Below are 26,801 nucleotides of genomic sequence, written 5' to 3' on the forward strand. Positions count from 1 at the left end.
TGAGAAGGACCTCAAAAGGAAGCTTCACAACAAGACAAGAGCTAGCAAAATGTTGAATGAATTCCAGCTGGTGAAAACATATGGCAGATTCTCAGTTTTATCTTCACTATCTTTGTTTGCAAACAAATGTGCATTTGTTCTTCGTTTGTTTTTTTCCCCCAGTGACTTCAAATGAATATCATTTTAACTATAAATCCCTGCTGAACATACAGTCCTATAAAATCACACCAAATTATTTGTCAAGTATATATAGGATGGTTACAGAGAGGAAGGGAACAATCTGTTCTCCACATCCATGCTTAACGAAACAAGAAGCAATGGGCTTGCATTGCAGTAATAAAGAATAGGAACAGACATTAAGAACACCCTTCCAAGAGCAAGGTTTAAAAGTCCTGAAATAGGTGGCCTGGGGAGGTTATATTCTCCATGCCTGGAAGCATTCAAGAGTCTATTAGACCAAGATCTGTCAGAATTGATATCAGTACTATTAAGCATGCCTTTCTATAGTTTTATGGTTCTCCTTTGAACTTAATTAATCTCCCAAGTTTTGGAAAGCCTATATCTAGCTGGAAAATAAATTACAGCTCAATAGCATGGTATTTAAGAAGAATTATGCTTCTGGAGCAATTAAGAAGTGGAAGAATAAGTTCTGTTTTAAAAAGTATAGCTAATTGTTGAACTGGACATATAGATAGCTATTCTATACCCTTCTGTTGGGAAAATGACAAGTGCTGTAAGATGTCACTCTTCTTTTGCTGGTAAGTCCCAGATTCTTACTGTTCCTCCCAAAATATCAAACCCTCAATAAATACTGACATTTGACTTTCCCAGAGAATAGGAATTCTAAGAAGCTTGCATGCTAGCTGATGAAATCAAGTTGTAGAAAGATATTTGCATAAAGAGCTCTGAGATTTCGGGCTTTTAGAGCTACTGGTGGGGTATCCATCCGCACAAGTTATCCCACACCAGCACCTGACAGACAGGATAGCTTTGGCATATCTTGGTGCTGCTGGTTATCTTTTCCACTTTCAGAAGGTGAGGTCTCAGCAGGCTTCTCTATCACACCCTAGCACCCCCATGAGAGGATGGACACTGTAATTTTCTGTTTGTTGCTGGCACAGAGCACCAATTCTGCAAGTGGATAAAGAGCTAAAGTGTATGTGGAGTATGTGCATATGACTTCCCCGATATGAGCAGAGCTATAAAGTGAGGACTCATGCAGAAGTTGTCCACACACTCAGTCCTTCAGTGTAGGAGTGCCGGGCTGTGTCCTTACCATCTTCAAGAGCCAGGGAAGGTCTGGTATCACTATGACCTAGCAGTGGATGTCTTTTCTTCACCTACACTGATCATTTGCTTCAAATGTACTTTGCTATCCTAACAGTCTGCCTGGTATTTGGTGTGATAAAGTGTAACTTGGAAAGAGTCCTGGAACAATAAGAAACTGCAATAATCCACAACTAGTTTTTAATAGCATAAGATCAGGATGTGTATTCTCACCAGTTTTATTTGTGGGATTCAGAATACCATTAAAGTGGTAGAAAGCAGGGCGGAGAGTTTGCTTTGCTTTGCTCTGCTGTTAAGGGTGGATTGGTTTATTACCGCATTCATTTTAATTAGAATTCCATAATATACCCACATAAAGGTACATGCCACAGTTTAGCTGATATTTTTCTTGCTTTATTTATGGCCACATAAAATATGGTTTCCTGAACATAATCTCCAAAAGCTCAGGGATTTAAGCTCCACCCCATTTATATTTCTTAAACACTACATGCAAAAGTAATTCCTTTGGCTCCTCTACTAACACTCCACACTTCTTAGAAATGGTTCAGGCCAAAGGTTACATGCTGTTTCCTATATGCCAAGTACAATTCAGGCAGCATTAAACAGTTGATTCTGTATCTACTATTAAGATAACAAAGTAAATACACATTTGATTTGAAATTCCTAAAGCTCAAAAGCAGACCAAGGAGAATTTTGGATTAATAAGATTGGGAACAAAAATATCTATGTTTAGGCACATGGGATGAGAACTGTAAACACTTGTACGTAGATAACAGCAGAGGTAGCTAGGCATCGTTTTTTTCCAAGGCACAGGATCAAGAGATGTTACTCAGATGTCTGCTTGACTTAACAGCTTCTCAGAATCTGCCTAAATAGCTATTTTCAGTGCCAAGTGCTCATATACATTTTTTACCCCTAATCAAGTGAAGGTCTTCTGTGGAGCTGAGGAGTACTTCATCCAGTGAGAGAGAGAGGAGCTTGTGATTCCAAGAACTCTGCAAACAAGGCTGCCTAAATGTGATTTTGGAGATCTACATTATTCGTATGGAATTTGGACCTAATGTCTGTCACTGAAAACTTCTAATCTTTATTATTTCCTAAAATTTTCTTGGCAGTGAAAGCAAAATTTCTACTCAGCTGTAAATCAGTCTAGGGATCCAAAGTACTCTCCCTCTAAGCGTTGGGTATCCATTTACACAGTGAAGCTAAGTGAAAAACATCTGGAACAGAAGGGAACTCATTTTCATGCACTTGTGCCTGGTAGAACACTTGGCAAACAACTAAAGGAATGAGTGCTAATTTCTCAGAAATGCCTGAAACTTGTTTCCCCCTGCTCCTGATGTAGGATGGCTTGCTCACAGTGCAAAGTTTGGGATGATGGAGTACACAACAGCTTGAAGTTCTCGAGCAGTCCTACAGAAAGGCTGTGAGTTCTCTGTGAGACTCCTGCAGGTTTTTTATGACTCTGAGATCTGATGTTTTAAGACCCAAAACATTTTCCTTCCATTTACAGAAGATCCATGCAGCAGAAGAGCCTAAGTCTTTCAGTAGAAGCAGGAAGAAAATTCCTTCCACGTGATAACTTGGAAATGCCACCTGAATAAATTATTTTTTTGCATTCACTGACTGTAACATCTGGCTATGCTGCAAGACTTTATTTCTGAAGTTTGTTTATTTTTTCCGTGCTTGCATGTGAGATAGACAGTGCTGCGCCCTACATTTGGGTTCTCACTGTAGTACCTGGGTTATTAGTAAATCTGTGTATAGAACCTCAGGCAATTATTTCCAATTTGATAAGAGGACTTTGACAAATTAACTGGGTTCAAAGAAAAGAAGGTAGAGTGATTTCAAGTTTGGAAAACTAGACCTCTTGGAAAAGCCCAGATAAAATCATGGCCCTTATTTTAGCAAACAGAAAGCAACAAAGAGACTTAACTTCTCTTTTTCCTCTGTATGGGAGACAGATGATGGCAGAAAGTGTTTTAAGCCAGGCAAAAGCTTACTGGTTTCTAACAGCTGGCAGCTTTGGCAAGCCAAATTTTGTTCTATGGTATGGTCAAGGTGCTTCATGGTGTTAGTTAACCACTGGCTCAATGTATGTGGGATCTGTGAGTCCCTGATGTAAACGCTGGATGGCTGTTTGAAAGATCATGGTCTTAGTCAGCCAGAAGATAGGACTTGCTGAAGAAAACCTCGCCAAAGGAACGACCAAATTGAATTCTATGCTCTATATTGTCAAGATAGATGACTGCAATACTGTATGTAATAGACCATTACAAACCAGAAGCTGCAGATATCTTTCACTCAGGTTAAGGATCTGTTGCAGTGAAAGTAGAAACTGGTAGCCTTTCCAAAAATATTTTCAACAATATTTTATTTGTTTTTATTTTCTGTCCATTAAGATGAAGACAGTGAAGTCTTTCACAGATGGTGATATTTAGCAGTTAATCTGTGAGAGAATCTCCAAGCAATAATGGGGTGAGAAAAGTGCTTACAAAGAGTCAGCCAAATTATAGCTCAAAGAGAGGCTTGTTGGATTCACTAGGCTGAACATGAGCCTCCACTACCCTGGAGAGATGGTGTAAAGACCACACGGCCAATGATAAACCAAAGACTGTGAATGCAGTGCTTTCTATTTTCAGCTTTTTCTGACTGTAACACAGCCTGTCTTGAGGGCTAATTCTTGTCCGTGTGACACAATGTTGATATTATCTTGGTATTCTGGAAATTATCAGTAGGAAATCTGTGTGATGAAAAAGTCTGAGATAAATGTACCCCTATGAGAGAACTGTGCTCCCAAGCCCTTCTCCTCTGTCCTTACTGCTGTTTTATTTGGGTTTTTGGTTAAACATTCGGTCCCTGAAAGTTGATGTTAAAGTGGGGAAACCCATGTGCCTTGTCCGCGTCATGCCCGGGGTCCAGGGCTGGTGTTATTAATCATTCGCTTAACACTGATGAAACATTAAAACTTTGTTCCTCTATTGCTTTATCTTACTAATAGCTAAATAAATGCTAGCAGACATGAAAAACCTTGAAACAGTGGTTTGAAAAATCAGTTAGAAAACCATTAGCTTTGATGTTAAGAGATTATACTTTGCAACTAATGGTATATTTTGCTGCTATTTCCTTTCTAAAAAAATCAGCAAAGATGGATTTTCAGGTTTTAGGGGCAAAATTGCTGAGTTAACTGCCTGCATTTCATTTATCAAAAGCATTAAGTGTTTTGCAGTGGCTGATGAGTGTATTTTAGATATACTGAAACAGATAGATATATAGTTTATTTCTTTTATGTTAGAAGTTGTCCAAAAGAGAGCCATTATTTACATCCTTTATATCTAATCAAGATAAACTCTCAGTCTCATAAATAAGAACAGCATTATTTGTTTTGTTGACTTATTTGAGTCTGGAAAGATTTGCTGAGCTGGGGCTGGACTCGATAATATTTCACAAAGCTAAAAATTTGTACTTGATACATTCTTGACATGAGGCGCATCATTTTTCACATGTAAGAACAATTACCTCATGTTTACACAGCATTTAAAGCATGGAAAGTGATTAGATTTTACCATCTCTGGCATGCCTAGGGTGTACAAATTGCTACTGGCTCTTTAAATACTGAAAGCCATTCATTTAATGCTCTTTAATTTGGTGCCACTTATCTTCCTGTGGAAAAGTTCACCCCTGGTGCTGGTGATGAGTATGAAATACAGGCCTAGAAAGAGCTGTCAGAGAAGGAGGAGGCTGTAACTGGAAGATAAGTGTTAAGATAGTGCTGCCTCCTCGAGTAGGTGGGATGAGCCCATATCCCGGCGAGCCCACAGTTCGCAGGGTGATAACACCAAGAGAGTGAGGCAGGAGGGGTCAGCTGGCTGCCGCAGGAGAGCCTGCCTGCTGGGGAGGGGAAATATGTCAAAGCTTGGGAGAGGCAACGACAGGATGAGGAATTTGAGTTGGCACGCGACGGCTGCCTGGCGGGTGGAGGTGAGAGGCATTGCCACGGACAGCCTGTGAGCACACTTTGAGAGGGAACCAAAAAATGCCAGCCTCTCACGTCTGCGCTCTCCAGAGAAAGGCTTTGAACAGATGAACAGGGAGCGATGTAAACTCCCCACTTTTCTAGCTGTCAGCCATGAAGACCAAGCCCATTCTTTTCTATGCATGCTGCGTTAGCAGAGGCAAAGGCGCTTTGAGAAGGTGAATGCACTTGTCCCCACTCCCCTCTGACAGAACAGAATTAAGTTCTCCATTCTTCTACACTTTCACAGCCAAAATGGCACGGGTGTTACCAAATTTGCAGAATCATTTTCTGCCTGCTTTTTAATCCTCACCTGTTCAGAAGCAACGAAGGTACCACTCTTGCTCTGTATAAGATTTGCTTAATAAAGAGCTGACATATGGTATTTTTTAAAAACTGAGCTGCACACATTATCTAATTCCAAGATGAACATATCCAAGGATAGACAGTTTATTTCAGGGTCTGGGATAATGAGTAGTCTAGGCTGACCTCCTGACCCTCCTTCCCAAGTATGGGCTATACTGCTGGCTATCCCAGACTAATAGACTTGTTATTGCTCCAGTGCATGTATGTCAGTGTCTGGCACAGACAGCATACCATGTATGGTGTTTCTCCCCAGGCTTATAGAAATAGTGCAAAAACACTACAGCTTTGCCAGCTTTCTGGGTGTAGGGTCATGGCTTTTTCGCTGTCATTAAATTATGTATTTTTATCTTGTAGAAACAATTCTGCAATTCGTTCTTCTTAGTTGGCTTCTGCAGTCTCAGGCATGTTAGTAAATATATACAAATCCAATGTCTAGTGTAATCAGTTAGATTCATAGACAAATGTGTCTAATACCACCTGTAATGAAAGGATTCCATGTGGTTTGTTGGATACCTAGCTTATACTCCCCAGTGGTGTGAAATATTAGCTGCAAGCTGCAAACCCTTGGTGCCTTTGAGATACATATTCCTTCACAGGCTTTCAGATGCACAGTTTTGCTTTACAGTGTTGTTGCTGAGGGCATCAGGGGATGGTGCAGGAAGGAAGAAATAAGGTGTTTTTTTTCCAATAAAAACTGTGGAAAAAAGGTTTCAGGAACTTTGCTTTTCTTGTGGGGTATCTGTGGCTAATCAAGGGAAATCAGTGCTCCCACACCCTGTCCAAGCTTTTAAAATATGGCTTTAATGGAAACAAATGCTAGTATTTTTAAGTCTAGGCAAGCTGGAGGCCCTCAAGGTTTTCAAACAGAGTAAGTCAGAAGGGCAACACCCTCATAATTTATAACGGGTTTACATAGCTTTCCAAGGTAGTAATTAAACCGTTTTGTCTCAAACAAAATTTATTATTTAGTAAACCAGAAACAATACTCAAGCTACAGACATTGTGCCTTCTCAGAGCAGCTGCGTATGTTTTCTTTGAAAGTCAGAAATGTTTGGGGCACAGTGGTGCAAAGATCATACAAATCTGCCCCACTAACATGTTTCAGAAGGGTATAATATACATGGAATAGTTTGCAATAGGTATTGGTTTTGCAGTCTCCTGTGGTCTCGTAGGTGAAAGAGACGTAGCACTGCATCCAAGCTAAACTGTTTTCAAAACAACCCTGACTCCATGGAGATACACATGTGTGGCTCAAACAAACCACTCCAAAGCCAAGTGCTACCGCAGGGCAGCGACATGCTTATGGTGAATGGCACAAGTGAAGTGATGCTAGTGAAAGCTGATTCTTGCCCAGGTTATTTATTCCTTCAGCTGTTCGTGTCCCGGGCACATAAGGCCCAGCACCAGCCTGCTCTCTCAGCGGGGAAGCACTGTGTAAACAAACAGCACAACACTGGCAACGCTTCAGGGCCGCCTAGGCCCCCACCACCACTGCCATGAGTGAAAGTAATTAGAGGCCATTTGCATAGGTTGTTAAGAAATGTGTAAACAGCCGTACAAACAAGGCCAGGTCAGGTCAGGGAAGGAGACTGGCACTCCATAAGACCGTGTCTGGAGCCAGTCCAAGTGTGAAATTCCCAACTGGGAGAGAACATTTGGAAAAACAAGGCGATCAAGGTTTATCAACACAAATCATCTCCTAAGTGGCACATTTTATTTAGAGTATGTGTGGCCTCTGTCTAGAAGAAGGGAAGTTTTTATCAATTTAAGCTTTATCACTTGCAGATATCTCTCGCTTTGTTTACTGGCAGGGTGCACAATGCCTCCATTTTGAGCAATCCAGTTTAAACACGCGTGGGGCCGGGCTCCTTGTGAGGCCGGCAGTGAACTGCCTGTGCTCCTTTCTCAGAATTGTGCTCATAAATCTTCCCTCCTGAAGGCCCTGGAAATGCCTCTTTGTGACCGTCATCCTTGCGAAATGTGGCATCCTGGCCCCAGTTTATGCATTTGCTTAAGCTAGTGCTGAAGATCCTCCCTGCTCAGCAGAACATTTCAAGTTCTGCTCATCTTTAAGGATTGACTTAAATGTCTTTCAGAGGAGGAGGAATGGTTTTCCACAGAATTTTTTATAAGGGGTTTCCTTACAAATAGCAGATTTCTTCCCTGTGAGAATCACTGTGAGGCAGCCTGGCATTGTTCATCTTATTTTACAAAGAGAGATCTGAAGCACGGAGAAATGAAAGAGTTGGCCTCAAGGGGACTGAATAACGCAATGGAAGAGGAGAGAAAAAACAGCAGTATATCTCTGTCTCTGTTATTAACCAAGAAGAGTTCATCCATCTCCCAGGAGCAATTCCCTGTGTAGGGGTAAATCAGGTGTTACCAGCTACATGCCAGTACCATGGAGCCATTCCTACATAGTTTGCAGAGCTCCCTGAGAGAAATGCAGAATATTGCCATGGTTTTCCTGTCACTGATCTAGTAACAGGACTACGATGCATAATGCCACCGTGTTACCAGTCGGACAGGCCAGGTTTTGGGCACGGTGGCTGGAGGAGCCCCACTTGGGAAGTGTGCTTCCCTCCTGGCTCCCTGCATCCCAGGCAGAAGACAGCAACAGCTCCTCTCCTGGCCAGCACTGGCTTTTTAAGGACAAGAGGGGGCATTCAGCTGCAGAGGCTGAACCTGCTGCCCAAACAGCTGTTCATTGCTTCAGGGAAAAGGCAGCGGGCCAGATGGGCTCATCCTGTTGGTCCTAAGTCGGATCTTGCTGAGTTGAGCCAGTATAAGCCATATTTTCTGTCCATTCCAGGAGAGTTTTCCAGCATCACAGTGTCAACCAGGGATGTGAGTATTTAACTGCTGATCTGGTTTAGCAATCCAAATGTAGCTGCATCAATCAGAACACATATTTAAAAACCTCTACTTTTAGTGTATAGGTTACATGTGGATATTATCCATATACCCTTGTCCTCACCCTCTCAGGAAGCACTAAGCTTAGTACCATTGCTTTCCTCTGTTCTTCCTGAGGTAAAAACATAGCTCACACTGTGAAACTGAAGCTCAGGCACCATGTTCGTTACCTTAAAATCTCCAAATTAATAAAAAAAATAGGGCATGGTACTGACTCTATATGTCTTGGTAAGTAGACATGAACCTGCACTGTGCAAGCAGCATGGTTTCCTAGTCAGCACAAATGGTGCAATAGGCTTTCAGTAGATCTGATGACACAAATGAGACTGGATACTTTGCTAGACACTGTCTTTTTAAAAGACAACAGAGAAATAAGTGCTGGCTACAGAATATTGTTCTTCACAGTATGAGAAGAAGGATGGGAAGGTGGAAGTGAAAGTCCAAGATGATAGAAATAGGTGCTAAAGTTGGTGAAGACACCACCAACTGTGTGTTGGAAAGATGGTTGCTGTAGTCATCTGAGAACTGGCCTCTGATGAATTTCTTTGCTCTATAGCTTACAGTTTTTCTATCAGCCAGCAAAGCCATTCATGAGATGATACTACTGCTTTCACTCTGCAGAGGTGAGGAGCACCCAGGAGATGAAATAAAACTTTTCTTGTGGAGGTTTCCCTCATTGAGTTAGGGTTTTAAGGAACAGGCTAGATCCCTTCATCTTTTAGTCTCCTTGTAGCCTCACTTAGTTCTTCAACAATACAAACAATTGTTTTTCCAGCACTTTATAATATTGCTAGTGCTTTGCTGGCACTTCTGTTAGCTGTGATGAAAGTACTGATATTCCCACCATTCTCTGTTGTAAAATGCTCAGAAAAATATTTAGTACATCCAGGGCTAGGAGGTGTTTTGCTGTGATCTGTAGAGCCTTCATGCCACAGGGGCTGCTTGTCAACTCTGCTGACATGGAATCAGACAGTGCAGGACATAGACGGTTAGTGCTTGAGCTTGTGCTTACCCAGCTGAAATAAAAATGAGGGGCTCCCGTCCTTAATGCCTGAGTAAGGCTGCTGCTTTTTTAATGTGTCTTGATCATTTTCTGTGTCTTACATTTGGCCTCCCTTCCCCTTACACTTGTACAAATAACCAAAGGATGTGTGCAGAAAACCAGACTCATGGCCAGCACCACTGCCCAATGGCCAATCCATTCACTGACCCAAAAGAACTGAGGCACAGTCTGGGAAGTGGTTTTATGGATGGTCACACTGCTCTTTGTCCTGTAGTTACCATGTATTGGTAACTCCTAAAAAGATGTGAAGGTGTTAGAAAGATAAGGAACAAAACAAGAACACAGATAGTTCTAAAGAGCAAGTGCACAGGGCTATAATCCTTGCTACACAGTATAACTTACCATCTTCAGCACACTTCGTCATTTGCCACTGTGTTTTCCACATTACATATAAATATGTTGTGCAGCACACATCTTAACACAGACCCCTGGGGAAAAACCCTGATAGTCTCCATCTATTGCAAGAACTGAACATATACCCTTTGATTCCTATCCTGTAACCAATTATTCAAGCATTAAATACTCCTATTTCAATGACAGCATTTACTTACATTTAAAGTTTCTGATGAGGGATTGTACTGAAAATCCTCTGGAAATCCAAACACACTTATCAGGCAGATCATAATATGCTTCTAGACACCTTCAGAGAACTCTGTCTTTTCAGACGCTTCCTCATATAAAAATTTCATTGACTCTTCCCCCAGAAATTGTAAGTTGCAAGGTGTCCTCTAACTCTATGCTTCATGATAGTATTTCTCAGTTTGCCTGACGTGGGCAGGAGACCTCCAGGTATGTGTTTCCTGAATATCTCACAAAGTCTTTTTAGAAATTAGCATCACACATGTCTCTTTCCAATCTCCAAGCAGAAGTACAATTTTAAAAAAGAAGTTTCATAGCACCTTTATTGATTCCAGTATTTTACCTTTCAGTTCTTTTAAATACTGCCTAGTTTTGATGACTGGACCATTCTGTTATTTTGTTCTATAATCTCTTCTTCAGCCAGATCCTCAGGTCAGTCACACATACAAAGGGTTCAGAGCAAAGTTAGAAAAAAAGAAGAAAACAAGTAAAAAGTATAAAGCCCAAAGTGAAAAGAAGCCTACTCAGGAAAGAGCTTTACCTAGATTACTGGAGTGGTTCTCTTCCTGGATCCTGAATTTATTCTCCGAGAACCTGAAATTCGGAGGATTCTTGTTCCCCTTATTTTCATCTTTTACTGTGAATACTTGTGTTATCATCTTCACATTTCTTGTCTCCATTGGAAGAGATCCTTGAGGAACACAGGACCTCACTGCTGTCAGAAATTATTTCCACCTGATTTAAGACACAACACTGTTTGTGATATCCATTGCAAAGATGTCCCAAAGCTTCTCTCAGCAAGGCATCCAAAAGTGAATAGTTACAGCAGCAACAAGAAGCTGGGGCAGAGTTAGAACCTGTGCATTTATAACTGTGACCTTGGATGGCAAGGCAGGGAGCAAGAAGTGACAAAGAACCGTGGGTCTGCTGAGAAAGGTCCAGACACAGAGGTGTGGGGACACAGGATACCTGGATGAGCCAAATGTCTTGAGCCATCAGCTACCTGACCCCACACAGACAACCATGTGATTGCGTTATTTTGATCAGGTATTACACACCCCAAAAACCATCTTTATCATCTTGTGGAGTTTCACCCTCAGACATGCCACAAAGGGACAGTCAGAGCCTTTTAGTCTCTTTTGAATCCATCATTACTGGCAGCTTCATGCAAACTCCAATACCCAGCTCCAGTTTATTTAAGGTTTGTTTTAAAAAAACATTATGCGATGAATTTTATTAAATCAACTTAATAGGGGTTGTGAAGTAAAACAAATAAATATGGAACTCATTTCTGCAGTTAGTGGGAATTGTTCTGTTTGTTTACAAAGGACATTAAAAGCTTACTGGAGGTGTTCATTTCAGCAAGGAGGCCTCACTGATGGATCAGCATAGCCTTGCCAAAACTGTATCCAAAATTTCACACCAGAGCTCTCATTAGGCTCTAACAGTTAAAAGAAAACACAACTGAAGAGAGCTATTAATGTTTCCCGGTGGCCTCCAACCTCTTCCACATTAGTTTTTCCCAAATCACACCACATAAAAACTCTCTTAAGATTTTAGGGTCTGGTAACTAGGAAAAAAAAAGGTCAGAAAAGGAAGAGATGAGCATTTTGTGCTCATAAAACAAGACATATTAAAACAGGAAAATTGATAACTTATAGGTGCTTAAGCCTTTGCGCTATCTCTGATAAAATGGTCAACAGCAGAAAAAGAATTATGTGTTAACTGAAAACTAATAATGATACCACAGAGTATTAAAATCCCTGCTTTAAAATGTGAATTAAGCATTTCTAAGGAGTGAGCTTACAGGGCAGTCCCCTAATTGCCAGAAAGCACTGATTTTGACTAAGTTTTAATATGAACACATGGAACGATTGTACGCTTTCACTCACAGATTTCCATAAACATTTACACTTTTCCATTTACGTACTTTTCATATCAAGCAGAAGTACAGGTCTGGAATAATTTCTTGTCTAAACTCATTCTGTACACGCTTTTAACAATTTAATGGTTTTCAAATACACATGATCATCTCTGCTGCCTCCATTCTTAGCCAAAGAACTTAGACAAGCGACTTGCCTTCGGAGGGATGTAGAGCACTCTGCCCCACAGGTGTCAGGAAGGGGCTCGGGTACTTAGCACCTCTGGATGTAACACCTTTGCACTGGTTGCACAACTCCTTGGCAGTTGCTGCAAATTTGTAGCTTCCTCTGGAAAAATTTCCCTTTGCTCCATTCAAACACTGCAAGAAACTTTTCAGTGCAATATCAAAGAGGACCTGAGCCAAGTGCCACAGTGGTAGATTTCTTCTACCTGTAAGCTGTTGAGACCCTCAGCAGTGGGGTATCTCTTGAAGCACTCAAGAGATGTCTGAGTCTCTCGTCCCTTCCCCTCTCCTCCCCCTCCCTGAACAATTTGCCATAGATCCCATGGTAAATTCTGCCATGTATGTAGGCTTTTAGGAATGTGCTAAGTGCAAAAGAAGAAGTAAAGAACTTAGGAGTAATTTGGTGGCTTTGCACCTCTTCTTGCTTCATGACTTCTTACCTTCTTCATACATCCCCTTTGTGACTGCAGGAACTATTTGCTATGATATCCAAAAGCACACAGCTGCAGTTGTCTACTAGAAGAGACAAGTTATAAGCCACTAAGTCCAGGTCCTCAGAAGATACAATGCGCGTAGGGAATCTGGGGGTCTTCCTTGCGTTTCCTCCGTGTGGGCTGACTGCCCTCTGAAGACATTTCACTATGGCCTCTCCAACACCACAGCAGTGCCAGAGCAAAGCCTCTGTGTCTGGTCAGGTCTGAGTTCTCACCAGTGTGGGCACAGAGGACAAAGATGTAAACAGGAGGAGGTGGTGGCCACAGCATCCATTTTTTTTTTTCTGTCATCTTCTAACTTTAGAGTCCCACCAAGAAAGCAGGGTTCCAGCAGCCCCAAAGAGCCCAAAACAACACCATGGACATAACAGGTGTGCCTGAAAGACATCTCCTCTGCTTTGGCTCAAACTGTCCCACTGTGAATGAAGGGACTCGACACTGAAGGGGGCATCGCAGAAAGCACAAGGCAGATTGTGACTCTAGGCCTTCTGAAGGGAAGCCCTTCCTGTGTGTCTCTGCTCTCAGGATTTTTGAGTGATTAGCATTCAGATGTTGATTAATAAAATACAGAGACAATCATAAGGACATGAGTAGGACTCAGGGTCCAGAACAAAAGTGAGATAGACTAGAGAAATGAGAGCATATAGTAAATTCCCAGTGTGGGAGGAAGAAAAACAGCACTGTACAACTTTTATCTGTGAAGATTCTCAGATGTTAAACATCTCATGTCAAGTTCTCAGTCTCAATCAGTTTTATCTTTTTTTTATAGTCTTTGTTTCCCCCCACAAATCTAATCCACATATGACTAAGTTATATGGAAGATCAATCCTAACTGTCAATTTTACTGATTACGGGAAGATGTGAAGGATGCTCTGGCTCTGCCCTCGTCATAGCAATAGTGTGTAACCACTGAGAGCAGTGGCCTTTCAGTGAGCAGATACAATAAAAGAGATCTCCTAGAAGACTATTAAAGAGCTAGAACTCTCTTAAAAATTTTTAGTTTTTTTTTTTTTAATCAGCAACTACTGTTGTTTGAGGTTGGAGCTTTTTCTAGACATTTTCATTATTTCAGAGCATTCCCTGCCAGACCCATTGTAAGGCTTTGTAATAAAATCTTGCTTACTGTAGTGGGATGAAGCTTTGGTTTTCCTTACCAAGGAATGATTTAATAGAAATTTGGCACCAGAAAATGTGTTTCTGTTTCATTACAAAGATATATTAAAGTTCATAGTGTTCTCAGAATATTCTTACTAAAAAAAAAAAATCATTAACACATGCGGGAATACACAGCTTACTGGCAATTATACAGTAGTCCTCTTCCAAATACACACTTCCCATAGTGTTTCTAAAATTATTAGCAATCATTCTTAAAATGCAGAGTGAATATTGGAATAAAATTCATACTCTGTAAAATTCTCTGGAAATGTTGCTCAAGCCGTTCTTGTGGTGTTTTGTATGCAAGCAGACAGCTTGATTTTATTTTATTTTTTAATCGTATTTAGTTTACACTCCACATTATTTTTTTAAACCATAATTCTAGCATTTTTATTGTAGTAACTCTTCTCAGCACAGCCCACTAAATTCTTGCTTGGGTCTCAAAAATAATAATCCTTAGCACTTACATAGTGCTATAGGTTTTTTAAGTGTTACACAAATATTAACTAATTCATGTTTGTTCAACCCAGGCTGGCCATATAAAGAGGCTGCAGTGAGCAAACATTTTCCCTGTCATGATTAACAAGATTAAAGGTGTTGATGTTGTACAAACACAAAAATGAGGCACAGCCTGAAATAACCCACCTGCTATTGATTTTGGCCAAAAGCAGGGGTAATCACAAACTTGTAGATTACTTCTCAGAGCTATCAGACAAGAAAACGAGAAAGTGCTTGTTTGCTTGTTTTGGTAGCCCACAGCAAATCCTGAGGGTGGGAAAAACCCTTCACTTTCTGTCTTTGTATACAAGTTTTCAGCAGCACAGGAAGCAGTTTTCTCAAGTACCCGCAGGTTCCTTTCAGCCCAGCGCTGGGCCCGACAGGCAGACAGCTCCACAGAGGGCAGTGCCCTTTCCTGTCTCCTCAAAGCCAGCCTCAGGGCTTCTGTGCATCTGAGTCACTGGAACCATAGCTTAACTTCAGAGATGTTTTCTAACATACATTTGTTTTTAATATATTAAAATGTTGATTGAATAATCTTTAGGACAGGTGAGGTTTCCTGTAAATTAGGACCAAGATATGACCTTATTCAGCCTTATCTGCCATGGTTGCCCAACAGCCCTCGCTGCAATGTACTTCCCACAAAAGACACAGATTTACTGGACCCGCATTAACGATGTTGCAATCACTTCAAAGCACGACTCTTGCACGTATACTGGAAATTACATGACTAGAAACATAACTGGAAGTTTCTGACCCTCAGTGATGTCACACTGACTTTAACAATAGCCAGTGAACATATAGTTCAGGCTGTAACCCATTTTTTTTTCAGTCTTATTTTTATTTTTTATTTAAGTTTTATTTTTTTTTCAGTAAGTCTTATTGAAATAAGATGGAGTAAGATGCTCCAGATAATACTTTCTTGTGTGATTACTGCACAGCTTGGGTGGTTTATCATTCAATCTTCATCTTTTATTAATACATTAATACATATTTTATTAATACATTGTATATGTTATGTATGACCTCAAACCCTTGCCAGCACTCTGTTCCTAAACCCATGGAATTAATTAACTGCTTCCATGTTCAGCTTTGACTGCTTTAACACCACTGGAATTCTACTCATCACATCAGAGCTAAGCACCATTCACAGTTTTCTGTACTTACGCTCTCCCTGTGTTCCTCCACAGCCACCCACAGCTGATGTCTATGCAGCAGGAGCACAGCAGAGACTCTCCTGCTCCTGAGACGTCCCTCTGACTCTGGGGAACGCTCCGCAGCTGCAGGGCTCCACGCTGACACATCTACTAACAGGATTAGGACTTTAAGTAGAAAAAACATATGTCGTTTGCAATAAAGCTGGAGAGCTACCAACAGCTGTAATTAGGGATGCCTATGCATTTCCATTCTAAGCCCCTGTTTTCATTTTGCTCATAACTTTCCAAAACTTTCACCTATATGGCTGAACTTTTACAGTCCTGTTCCCTGCCAAATTGTGGCTTTTTTTTTTTTGTAGTTGCTGAAAGTTTGAGGAAAAAGCAGTGTCCATTTTTTTTTAATGAGAGGAGAGAAATTAAAATAAAATCCCTCATGAAAACAGGCAGATTGATTTATGCTGGATTTTCTATTTTATTTATTTTTTATATGGCGTTTTTACTCTTGAATTATATTCCAGCAGCTGGCATGTATGGGATAATCTTTAATAAGGCAATAGGAATAATAAAAAATGCTTTTTCTCCTACACTGTTAGATGCTTGGATACAGAATAGTACAGAGCTTAAAAATTCTTTTTCTCCAGGTGGATGAAAGAGATCTCAGTACTCCACTATGATTAGGCAGCCATGGTAATAATGCTCCTCTTGAGTGTGGAAATTGGGAATGAACAAATCACACTGACCATACAGGAGTGCTATGACTCTCTCAGCCAGCGGGGATAACAGCTTGTGGCACCCAAGTGTTAAGTGGTACGGCTAGAAATATGTGAACACTGTTGACCTTTGCAAATGTCTCAGACTACTTTGAACTTGGAGGACTCCTTCATGCCTTTGTAAGTTTGCACTTCATGTCATCCTTTCTACCTCATGGAAAGTACTCAGTATTAAAAATAATGTTGAGATCTTTTTGAGCCAGAAAGATCTTTTGCTAAGAGGTCAATGAAGAGAAAAAACTGAGCACTCAGTATAGCCTTAGTAACTCGTGCCATTCCCATCCTTTCCTTGCTGCTTATCCTGCCACTAGCAGCTGGCTGGTTGTTGAGTGTAGGCTCTTGTAACTCAGCAATCTCACAAGCACTCATTCTGTGAGATGGTCCATACACTTCGGACACTAAAGCAATATTAAATTGCCAGAACTTATCAATGACGGAGTTCTCTTTTGAGAAAATATAGGTCTTCTGTGTCAATAGAAAATATTTAATTAAAAATAAAAAGAAAATAAACCTCTCTTTGACTGTGTTTATTATTCTTGCAGGGAGAGAAGAAGAACTGGTAGGCATTAGCTGGCATTTTTCATTTTGTCCTGTTTCTTCTTGGGGGATTAATTGGATCTTTCTTGTTCTTTATTGCCTTATTTCCTTCCTCAGCCCATTTTTTTCCTTCATGGGTGGGAAACCCAGCCTTTTAGCAAAGAAGACATTTAAATGTAAGTTGTTAAAGTTTGTTAAAGCTTTTTCTTCCAAAATTGCTGTGAGAGAGAATTTAACTTTTCTTAAATCTAGAAAACTCTTTATGTTATTCTGCTCCCTTTGAAATGTACACTTTTAAAGTTAATGAATGTTTAAAAAGGAAGTAAATGATCCTAATAATCTTTTTTTTTAGATTCCTCACAAATGAGGGTCTTCATAAATCTGCAAAATCTCTTGGACCTGCACAATTACATCATGGTTGTTATTTAATTACCATTTAATTACTAACTTGCACTAGAAGAATATTAGTAAGATAAAAAGCAGAGTAATTTTTAGAGGATGAGGAAGACAAGATTCTCAGACAGCACTGACTTGTCCTGCACCCTTGAACGTATAACAGTATGAAGTGGTCTTTAACTACGTGTTTGTGTACTATTTTCTGACAGGATTCCTATCCCACTTTGGGACAAATTTGCCTATCAATACTTCACTTCCACAACTTGTGTAGAGTGTCTCATAGGACTTCTTTAATGCAGACCACCTTGCATAAGGAATGGAATATGAGAATATTCCTTTCTTCTTAAGCACTTCTTTATGTCAGTCTCTCATTTTGCCAATGCAAGGATTGAGAAATAAGGATGAACCTATTTTCCCAGCACCTATAACATGAAGTTCTCACCACTTCCTCTCCATTCCCCAGCTGCCTCTCTTCACCTTCATGAAGCATGGAGGATTCTGCTCAGCAGGATGAATGAGGAGGTATCTCAGACATCCCACACTTGAGGCAGATTGTCTCAGGACTGGCAAAAGGCACATCCCTAATGCAGATCTTGGGCTTCTTCCTCAGTGCACAAATGTGCACTACTTGTCCATGAACTATTTGAAGAATTTTTTTAGCCCGCATAAAGCAAAATATTCTCCCCAAATGTCTTAGAAACACCCATCCAAACATCTGAATTTTTTCCAAAGATCTATTAAATAGCAAGGAGACACTTGCTCATAAAACAGAATCATTCCTGAATGGTTGAAATCTGGTAAAACTATTAGCAGCTGAAAGCAGAATCTTAAAATGAGAAGTGCCAGATAATAGATGCAGTGGTGCCATCTTCACCTACAATATTTATGAATTCATGTAGGATGTGAGTAAGGGATTGATACACAGGAAAAGAGTGTGGCATGATACTCGGAGCATACCATATTAAATCCCTTATTTATGTTTTTAATATAGCCACTCCTCTTAATTTGTCTATTTTAGAGCCACAAATTCAGCTGAGAACAGACTACAGCCCAGCATATAAAGAGGAAATGGAAGACAACAGAAAGCATCTGTCTACCTCCATTTTATCTTTGTCACATCTCCACCAACGTGAGACCAACTTGAAAAAAGCACATAGATCTGAAAAATCCACATATTTTCTAGATTAAAAAGGAGAGTAAAGGTATCAAGCAAATTTTTTGCTGCAAATCATTCGCTTAGCCGCAGGACTCACGACATATATAGCCCCATTGTTTTACCTGGAACTAAGGAATAGAAGAAATACTCACGTGACATATTAAAAATTGTACCCCCAAATATACAGTTTTTCTTGAATTCCATACAAATAAGCTTCCTCAAGTGGGTGTGCTTGTTTTTGGTATTTTTCTCTAAGAGATATCCCACTATCATTTTGGGAAATCAGTTATCCTGTATCTCTCATTATCCCACAAATGAAGTGGGATATTCTGCAGCTAGCCTGAAACTCAGCTGACTATATGCACTTAAACAATGTCCTCTAATTTTAGTACTGAATACCTGGAGCCAGCACTCTGGTCCAGCAAGAGCAGCTCTCCAAAGCCTCAGTGGATCCACTGGAAGCTGTGAAGTGCAATGCGGTGATTTCAGCTAAACATTACCGGTTCCTGACCCTGGAAAGGGAAAAGTCAAAGTTCTTTTGGAAATGACACATTGTGACCTGCAGTCTGCTGTAGCACATTAAGCCTGATAAATGGTCAGAAATGATGACTTAAACAAGCATCTAAGAGAGAGTATTTTGCTTAATGTACCCAGCAGTTAACCTTATGTAGTCACATTGCATAGTGGGCTCATTTGGAAGCCGTGTAGGCTTAGCCAAGAATAAACAAAGCGTTGCAGTACCATTAAACATTTTCTACATCTTCCTTCTGTGTTAATGTGGTTCAGTGCTTCTGTCATGAAAATGAACTAAATGGAGTTTCCCACACTCTGACCACAAAGAGTGCACTATATTGCCTTTCCGATAGACATTTTGTACTTTCCTGAACACATGCATGTTCCAAGAGCACACTGATTTTCAGAGTACTGAGGAGGCTTGCAGCATAGAAAGGGAGCAAATTCAAAAGCAGAAAAAACTGCAAGTGATGTCAAAACCATGCAACTTTTCCAGGTGGTAAAAAATTCTTCTATATACACAAAAAAGGTTGTTGTTTTTTTTTTTTTTTCCCACATCCACAAAATGCTCTCCAATTGAAATGCCAAATCAATCCTCCTGCCTAATAAGTTCTCAAATTTTTAATTTAGGCATTTATGCCACAGCCCTAAAGGTACTAGAATAATGTGAGCTATTTCTCTGCATTAAGTTCCTCAACTATAATGACTTCATCATTTCATTTAAGCACCTGTTCTGGAAAATAGGTCCTGATCCTGCAAACAGTCACATCTATTGAGTATTCCCATTTGAACTCTAAAAATTGTATCCCAGTTATTTACAGTGATTTACGGCATACTATTAGAAGCATCTATAAGCACCTGAAATGTGTCAGTGGACGAGAATGAGCAAAAATTGTAAATATAGTTTATGAGTTAAGCAGTGCACTGATATTGGTGGCCAGAACTCAGTAGAGTATTGAATCTCCCAACTCCTGTTTAAACTCCCCACTGATTTCAGTTGGAATTCAGACTTTTAAATGAGGAGTTAGGAGCCCAGATGCTTTGCTGATCATAGGCCTTTGGCTGCAAAATGCTGAATCTTCCCAAGACTTCTTGGAAATGACAGTGGAGAGGTAGTTTGTGAGTGCATAGCTCCTCTTTGTTTGTCCGATGGATGAAAATCTGCCCTGGAGTCCAGCTGCCTTTCTTGTTTCTCTCACAGTTTAGAAAGTATGTATTTTTTTCACATAGAATAAACCATGTGAATGCTACCAACAGACTAAAATGGTGCCCATTCCCCGTAGGGTTAGGCCATGCCATCCATCTGTCCAAGCAGATGACCTGACTTGCCAATGTCAAGAAGAGGGAGACGCCCTCCCTTGGAGTAACTGCCAACTCCCATACCCATAAATATAATTCTGTTTTCTTAGGGAGAGGAAGTCTACTGTCTTGGCTTCCCCGCTACCACTGCCACCTCTCTGCAGGCGTTCTGACCCCTGTGCAGAACACAGCATTCCCAAAGCTCTGGAGGGGAGCGCAGGGAGTGGGACCTGAACTTTCCACCCTGGCAATGGTGGCTGTGCTCACAAAGGCAATGTCCAGCTCCCCTCCTCTGCTGTCATTCAATAAGCTCAAGGCTCCATCAATCTAGGGAAGACCTCTTTCATACATGGTGCTTCCATGTACGCTCTGAATAGCATACATGAGAATAGCTCCAAAATTTGCTCTGTTAGAAGTTTACAATATACCAGGGATGAGCTTGGCCCAACATGCTTAAATCTTAACTTACATTATTATTCCTGCAGTAGCATGAATAAAAGGTCAATATCCATGGAAATGCCAGAATTTTCTCTACTGTTTTCTGTCTTATTTTATCCTCCTGCTTGCAAATCCACTGGAATCCTTTGCATTATGTATTGCTGAGTTGCTCCTGTGTGGCTTCAGCTTGGCTCCAAATGGGATTCCTTTTCTTTTTGTTTTTCAAGTTAGCATCTTAAAGAAAGGAAAATAAACATGAGGTCAGAATTTCCTGCAGGACAGTGGGAAGAACAGAGATCAGATCAGCTGTAAGTTGTTGGTGTTATTTTCCCAGGATAAGCTCTTTTTTTTATTATTTTTTCCATTATTTATTTATTTATCCACTACTTCTAAAATTGCCTTATAGACCTACAGACAAAACTGAAAGACTTTGTGTTCAAATTGCCAAAGAGCACCTCTAAGGTGAATTTCCCAGTACTCAGCAGGAAAGTACAGCACAGATGCCTTCATAGGAAAAAGAAACAAGATGCCTGAAAGGGGGAGGCCTAAGTAGTGCTTTGTGCTCTTTCCTAGCTCAACCTCCCAGTGCCAAGCTGCTGCTGCTCTGCCATTGCCCATAACCCTTTCCTCACCCACCTCACCTCACCACGACCTGACCACAAACACAGCAGGCTTCTTATAGCAGGGAGAGCCCGCTGCTTAGCAACACCATGGAAGGATGATGCTTCATCCTTAAGTATGGCTAAAGAACATGACTAATGGTAATTTGTCTCCCTAGAAATTTCATGAAGTTCATCTACAACACATTTCTGTTCTCCATCTGAGCTAGTTTAACCACCATATTTATGCTTAGGTATTCCTTTTGGGCAATGTCTTGAAAGCTCTGTTTGGGTATTTCCCTCTTAGAAAACTATTGCTGACATCTGAAACAAAGCTGACAGAAACTATGACATGGGGCCAAAACAACAAGCACAGCTATCATAACAGCAGAGAGAGGATGTTGGGGAACTAGTGGAAGGGAAGCAGGAGGAATTTCTCAACATGGGTCTATTCTCATCCCTCAAACAGCTCCTTCATGTGGAGATGTGCTTATGCAGAACTCTGCTCCTCCAAAGTAGTAGTGACAGGCTTCACTGTACATATGGCAGGAAAAGGTATAAATAGTGGTGGATGAGAACAGTGATTTTAAAGTGAAAAATGATGATTCCACACCTCATTTATCTGCAGACAGTACACACTATATACTCTACTGCTTATTAGTTTGTTCTCCTAAAGAGAATATACAGGTGAACCATCAAAGTGCAAGGTTAAAGTAAAATGAGGACTGTGCCTATCTGTAGGAAAAAGAAGTTCCTGTACTTGTCACTGCAGCTGTGGTCCAGGCTTTTACCTCCTGTTCCATCCTCCCTCAGCCCTGTAGGATACCAGCCATGAAAACTGTAGGACTGAGAACTTCACAAAGACTCCTCTAATTATAACAATGGGCCACCTGGACCTTGATTCCCAATCCAAACCAAGAAAGTTTGGAGTTGGAGAAGAGAAGACTAAGAGGGAATCTTATCAATGCTTATAACTACCTAAAAAGGCACGAGTCAAATGGGTGGGGCAAGGCTTTTTTGGTGCTGCCCAGAGACAGAACAAGTGGTAATAGGCACAGAATGCAAAACAGGAAGGTCCCTCTAACCCTGTGGAAAAAATTCTTTACTGTGAGGGTGACAGAGCACTGGAACAGGCTGCCCAGAGAGGGTATATGAAGTCTCCTTCTCTAGAGATATTCAAGACCTGCCTCGATGCTTTCCTGTGCAGCCTCCTGTACAGAACCTGCTTTAGCAGGGAGTTGGATTAAACGATCTCCAGATGTCCATTCCAACCCCTAGGATTCTATGATTCTGTGAAATTTTTCTCATCTCTTGAAAATCAGGGGGACGCTTCCCCATAGGGACTAACTTATACGCTGGAAGCATGGTGCACACCGAGTACCACATCCCTTAGGAATACATGCCCAGCTGAGGTTTGAATACTTGGCTGGGATCCTGGAGTAACGGCTGTGAAGTAGATGGATTTTCCCCAGATTTACTCCAGTATAATGAGCTAAGAATTTGGACCTCTGTGCCATATTGTGCGGAATTTGATTAATTTTAAATAAAGTTTCCACCTTAAATGAATTGCAAGTGTTATCTGTTTTTATATATAACTTCATGCTCTTTATTATTTAAAATGTCCAATTTGCTAGATGAAAACATAAATACTGACTGCAGCTGTAGAATTTAATAAAACCTCAGGTTTGAGCTAGCAAGTGAAAAAAAGTATATTATTGGAAACTTGTGGTCAAACTTGAAGCTTGAAGGAAATATTTTAGCACTATCACAATATTAAATTGCAATCATTATTTAATTTATCTTCTCTGAAATGACTTAAGGGAAGTGCACCAAAAGCCCTATTTACCTAAGCCAGGAAATAAGTCAGTGATCAGCTAGGTGGATGAAGTAATTGAAAGCTGACAAGGGACAATATAATGCCACTATTGTAACAGCACTTAGAAGTATTGTTTGACTTTGACCTGCTTAGGAATAAATGTTGCACAGATTTCATTTCATCTAAAAAAAAAAAGTGTACAGCAATAAAATGTGTTCCTTTTACCGAATTCTTGATATTTTTCTTTAAATTGAAAAATATCAGCTTTGGCACATCTGGAGGAAAGGAATGTTCCCCACAATTACCAAGATTTTGAAAAAAAAATAGATATATTAGAAATTAAGGTATTCACCAGTCAGTACTTCCAGCAAAAAGTCTGAACCCCTGGGCAACCTGTGCATTTCAATTGTCACTTTGAACTTTGGAACAAAGGGTAGACTGTAAAACCAGTTTATAAAAAGTATTATGAGATACCACAACTGGCATTTTTATGACCTTATTAAACTACATCCAAGTGTCATAAATTATACATAATGAAAGTGAATAGAATCTCCGACTTGATTTTAATATTAGGAACATGCTTATTAGTTTAAGCTTTTTTTCTGAATATAAGGGGTATTTTTGTTGTTTTCTTACTTTAGCAGCTGATGTTGTGTGGAAGTCATAAATGCCAGATTACATTAACTTGTTTTGTTTTTTTTTTCATATAATAATATTGTTTGTAAATTACTTGGGTATAATGAGCAGTTTTTCTCACTAAGTAAAGGTGTTAATTTAGAATCAAAGTATCCAAAATTCTTATGGCAAACGTATTAACTGACCAGGTTTGGACATGAAAATCAAATTATGGTTCAGAAAAATATTTGCATCTTTCAAGAAAAATTGTTCAGATTATCTTGTGACCTTTTTCACCCCAGTACCCTTTCTGTGCAGTGGGTGGAAACTTGCAGATGCCTGTTCAAAGTAAACTCATTTTTGGATCTGCTACTGTTTTAAATGGTAAGTTTATGCCCAAAAGTAGCAAAAAAATGTATGGATGTATCTCAGAAGTGCCACAGCAGGATATTATTCGTGTCGTTCTCTTGAGAACATCAGTTAGCTGTACTGCATGAGACCAGAGGTCCATCAGAGCCAGCAGACTGTCTCTGATGGTGCCCAAAAGGGAAAGTCTAGGGAAGGATCTAAGACTTGTGAGAGCAGAACATGCACCTAAGAGACTTTGTCCTCTCAGTCCCATCACACGCCTCCAGTTGTCTGTGGCACTGATCTCAAGGGGCTGGTGGTGATTCAGTGTCTCTATTATATCACTCAGTGATGCTCCTTACATGAGCTTACCTGCTCCCCCTGAACTAATGAAACCAGTTAGCACTAAACTCCTATCATTTCTAGGCTTCTGCAGCTTGCTTGGGTGAGGGGCAATGCCAATTAGTTGCAGAGTCAGCTGTAGCAAACAACAGATGCCTGTTACAAGAACAGGAGTCTTGTGGGCCCATGGTACACCTGTAGCCCATGTGACCAGCCTACCTGGCTTTCCTGAGCATGGGGCACAGCAGCTCTGTGCTCCCCAGAGATCAGACTGGATCAGGGATGCGTGGATGCCAAGGATCCCACCGACACATCCTCAAGTTGCTCAGTGCGGTGAAAGTACCTTCTGTAAACAACAGCACACAGGGATATCAATGCTTTGTTCAAACAAAATTCCTCAAAAACAACTATCTTCACCCAGCTGTCAGGATATAATTAGAACTGTGAGTGAAGCTGAGATGTGCGTAGTAGAATCTTTGTTTGTAGAGGGAGGATAGAAAGGTCTTGCGTTCTTAGTGCTCTTGTGTTCTGTTTTCTTAAACAGAAATCTGTTTAAGTAAAGAAGGGGAAAAATCCACCACAACATCAAAAATATCTTGCGGTCATTCCTCAGACTAGTATGTCAGAAAGCACAACAAAAAAATACAGGCATGGAACCATAGAATAGTTTGAGTTGGAAGGGATCGCTAAACGTCATCTGATCCAACTCCCCTGCAACGAACAGGGACACCTACAGCTCCATCTAGCCTGACTGTGTTTCCATCAATGGGGCATCCACCACAATGCTGAGCAACCTGTTCCCGTGCCTCACTACCCCATCATAAAAAACTTTTTCCTTTTAACCAATCTAAATCTCACCTCTTTTAGATTGAAACCATTTCCCCTTGTGTATTTTAAGCATTTGAAGTACTAAGAATTTAACGGTACTGGGTTACTAAGTTCACTAAGGGGAAGTGTAAGATTGCAGGAAGATTTGCTGCTCTGCACTGGAGGCTGAGATTTTTGTGGAGTCCTAGGGTGATGTTTTCTCCCTCACTTCCTGCTGCTGTATTCCATCTTCTTCACTCTCTCCGGCAGAAAATCACAGGACTGAAGAGCACAGGGTTCTTCTCCAATGACACCTCACCAGAGAAGGAGATTTGTTCTACCTTTTCAAGGCAGACACTGGCTAAATGCCATAACATAGTCCATAACTGCCTGCAGACAGTAAATGTGAATTTTGCTGCAATCACAAAATTTGTCTCCACTGCACACTTTGCCTAGCAAGAATTGTACCTTCACCATCACATCTCCTAACAGCCTGAGGAAGAGAATGGGCTCTGGAGTAGAGCAAAAGGAGGAACACCTGTTAAAATAGATTACAATTTGTTACAGATACCATTAACCTGCAGCTGTGCATAGGACCTCCCTGTCCTGAAAGCAAGAAATGTTAAAGAGTCCTTGGAAGGATGGGATACCTGCTGCACAAATGGTAGAAAAGCAGTAGCCCATTTTGCCTTTTAAAACTATGTGTGTGGTGTGGCAGCTTTAAACAGAAGATCATTTGCTGAAGTGGGAATGCAGACAAAATCTCTGCAGAGGCTTTAAGGAGCCTGCCTGCCTGCACCATGGGGAGAAGCTAGTAAAACTCGAAAGATAAGATTTAAATAAAAACAATGGGCTCATAACAGTGGGATACTTCTCACTGGAAGTCAGCCGTCTATGTTTAGCTATTTGTGGGAATAACTGTTTGGGGCTCTTGCTTTAATTGACAGTAGACTACAATTCTTTCCTTATTTTAGCTACTTGTCCTGAGAGGGAACAGTTCACTCTCTGCTTGACCTATGTTTCTCTATTAACTGAGTGTTTTAAACTAAGAAGATAGCTGAGTGTCCACTTGCTGCAGAAGATTGCTGTGGCTTCACACTACCCATTCCATGGAACAGAAAATGTGAGGCAAGAGGGATGGCACTGTAAATTAAATTAAAATGGAAAAGACCCTCTACTTTTCATCAGTTTGCAGAGAGCAATTATACAACCAAGCGTGTTAAATAGTAAGCCAAAATATTGTTTATCGATCTGAAAATTTATGAAGACATGACAGTGACTCTGAGAACTCAAACAGAAGATGTAGGGGTCCTACAGGAAAGCTAAGACTTTTTATAAGGGCATGTAGCGACAGGATGAAAGGAAATGGTTTTAAACTGGAAGAGAGTAGATTTAGACGAGATATCAGGAAGAAATTCTTTACTGTGAGGGTGGTGAGACACTGGAACAGGTCGCCCAGTGAGGCTGTGAATGCCCCCTCCCTGGAAGCATTCAACGCCAGGCTGAATGTGACTTCGAGCAACCTGGTGTA

General features: G+C 40.6%; 1 long non-coding RNA gene across 1 annotated transcript; it reads right to left on the bottom strand.

Moving 5' to 3' along the window:
- On the bottom strand, positions 16,932-24,801 carry LOC110396964. The gene is made up of 4 exons (XR_002437418.1): positions 24,683-24,801; positions 20,775-20,977; positions 18,893-19,005; positions 16,932-17,092 (listed from the first exon to the last, which is right to left on the bottom strand). It is a non-coding gene; the product is annotated as an uncharacterized LOC110396964 (long non-coding RNA).

The sequence above is a fragment of the Numida meleagris genome, chromosome 3 (assembly GCF_002078875.1).
Source record: "Numida meleagris isolate 19003 breed g44 Domestic line chromosome 3, NumMel1.0, whole genome shotgun sequence".
NCBI lineage: Eukaryota > Metazoa > Chordata > Aves > Galliformes > Numididae > Numida > Numida meleagris.